The sequence below is a fragment of the Vigna radiata genome, unplaced genomic scaffold (genome assembly GCF_000741045.1).
Source record: "Vigna radiata var. radiata cultivar VC1973A unplaced genomic scaffold, Vradiata_ver6 scaffold_247, whole genome shotgun sequence".
Classification (NCBI taxonomy): Eukaryota; Viridiplantae; Streptophyta; class Magnoliopsida; order Fabales; family Fabaceae; genus Vigna; species Vigna radiata.
This window is the reverse complement of record NW_014541804.1, coordinates 298,551-301,365: the sequence shown is the minus strand read 5'-3', so window position 1 is coordinate 301,365 and position 2,815 is coordinate 298,551.

Genomic DNA, 2,815 nt, shown 5'->3' with positions numbered 1-2,815 from the left:
AGAGTGTTTGTGTATGTGCTAGATACCAAGCTAATCCTAAAGAATCACATTTGACTGCTGTTAAGAGAATTCTAAAATATCTTAAGGGAACCACTTCCTTTGGACTTTGGTACCCCTCTGATGCCTCACTTAGTTTAATAGGTTACTCTGATGCAGATTATGGTGGTTGTAAAATTGATAGAAAAAGTACTAGTGGAACATGTCATTTTTTGGGTTGTTCTTTAGTGTCATGGCACTCAAAGAAACAAGCATGTGTAGCATTGTCTACCACTGAAGCTGAATATATTGCAGCTGGAAACTGTTGTGCTCAAATTTTGTGGATGAAACAACAACTGGAAGACTTTGATATTTTACTTGACAATATTCCTTTAAAATGTGATAATACTAGTGCTATAAATCTGACCAAGAACTAAGCACATAGAAATTAGGCACCATTTCTTAAGAGATCATATTCAAAAGGGGGACTGTCAAATTGAATATGTTGATACGTTGCATTATTTAGCTGATATTTTCACCAAGGCTCTACCTAAAGATAGATTTTTTGAGCTTAGAAGAGAGTTAGGAGTATTAGACATGTCTTAGGATCAAAGTCTATGCAACTTTTTGCATTTTCGTGAACTCAACGCATCATAATCGATTATCACAAGGTTATAATCGATTATTCAATCATAAAACTCAAATTCCAGAAAATTTTGAGCAGATAATCGAATATCATCAGGCATAATCGATTATCATGCAATTTCTAGGCAAGGATTATTGAGCCGATAATCGATTATCACGAGCCATAATCGAATATCGCGCTGTCAGTTTCAAAAATATAGTCGTTGGAGCGTCCAATAACGGCTATAAACGGCCATAAACGGCTAGTTTTTCCATTTTTCTTATAAATAGCCCCCCATAATCGATTATTAGACACTCCTTTGCACCCAAATACTGTTGAAATCAAATCTAGAGTTCAAAATCCCTCCATTTCTTTGCACCTCCTAAAAGTTTCATTTTCTCAATTTTCCTCCATGGCTGAACCAAGAAGGCATTGTCGTAGAACAACTGGAGATTCCTCTTCTTCTCAACCACGTCTTGCAAACATAGATGGATGAATTTCAGATCAAGGTAAACATGCAGACTTTGTAAACTCTTGGCAAGAAAGGAAAATCATGGCGGTAAAGTATATCCGTCTTGATTTTTTCCGCTTCTATGGCTTTCAATTTCCAAACATTTTTGCTGAGTAGGGACTAACGCATCTAGTAGAGCAAAGAGGATGCATTTATCCCGATCTTATAAGAGTCTTCTACTTCAACTTGCGCTATCGAGATGGAATAATATCCATTAAGGTCAAGGGCATACGCATCATTTTAGATGATGACTTGTGGACCAATGTTGCTCAACTTCCCATCTGGGATGATGCTGTCAAAGTTCACTTAGGACTTGAAAATTTCAACAGGATGATGACTTTCCAATCCTTCCTGCGTCACCCTGAACGACAAACAAATAGAAGGCAATTACTAGTTGGAGGTTTCAAAGTTGAAGAAAGGATGATCCACTACTTGATTGTTTGGATTTTATGTCCTAGAGCAACCAATCATGCTCAATGCTCTGAGCAGGATTTACTTCTTTTGTATGGGATTCTAAATCACATACACATCGACTGGCATGCTCTCATTGCTGACACAATGGTAAAAGCCAAGAAATCTCATTCATATCAATTTCCCTATGCTCTTCTTATTTCTAGGATTTTAGAATACAAAGGTGTAACTGTTGAAGGAGAACTCGTTCAAGCTATTGAAGCTGTGGGATCAGAAATTGGAGATACTACCTTTCGTTAGATGGGATTCATTACCAGAGGAAGAGTTCTTATTCACAAAGATGATGACCATCCTGATGAAGATGAAGATGATGACATGGACACTCATATGGCTGACCCAGTGAATGTTGTTGGTCCATCTGATGCTGGACCTTCCAACATACCCTCCTCTTCCTCAACTTCTATGGAAGAACACTTTGCAAGGTTATCTAAACAATTGGAGGATATGGGTCTAGCACAGAAGACACATTTTGATGACATTCATGAGTGGCAGCAATCTCTTGATGAATACTTGGTTGATCAATTCCTCGAGCTTGATGTTCAACTATCTAACATTGAGAGTCATCTCAATATCTCACCTACTGAAAGATCCCCTAGTCCTGAATTCTAGGTTTTAGGCCACTAAGTTTGTTTGTTGTGTTATTTTTNATTGTGGTATTTAGCATTGATCTTTATAAATTTCATGTACTTCCCTTCTGTTCTTAATATAATGAGCTTTTATGTCAATTTTATGCATACATTATATATTTGAGGGGGAGCTCATATTAAGGGGGAGATTTTTACTTTATTCTTTTTGTTATGATAAAAAACGGGGAGAAGAAATATAAGGGGAGAAATTTTTTTCAATTGAACAGGTACTGCTAACTCTGTGGTTGTCTATTAGTTTGTATGTGTTGCAGGTAAACCAGAGTTGCTTTTAAAAAAAGAGAATTTTTTATCATCATCAAAAAGGGGTAGATTGTTACCAATAAGGAGTATTGGTAAAACCTGAAGATGTGTTTTGATGATGATGCAACTTGTAGATTTTGAATGTAGTAGGAAAATATTTAAAAAACAACTTGTAGATTTTGGATGTAGTAGGAAAATATTAAATCTTGTAAGTTTTACTGGAATAATCGATTATGGACAAGCTATAATCGATTATCACATGCATTTTGTACTAGAATAATCGATTATCATGAAGCAATAATCGATTATCACAAGTCATACTTGAATAATCGATTATCACTTCAT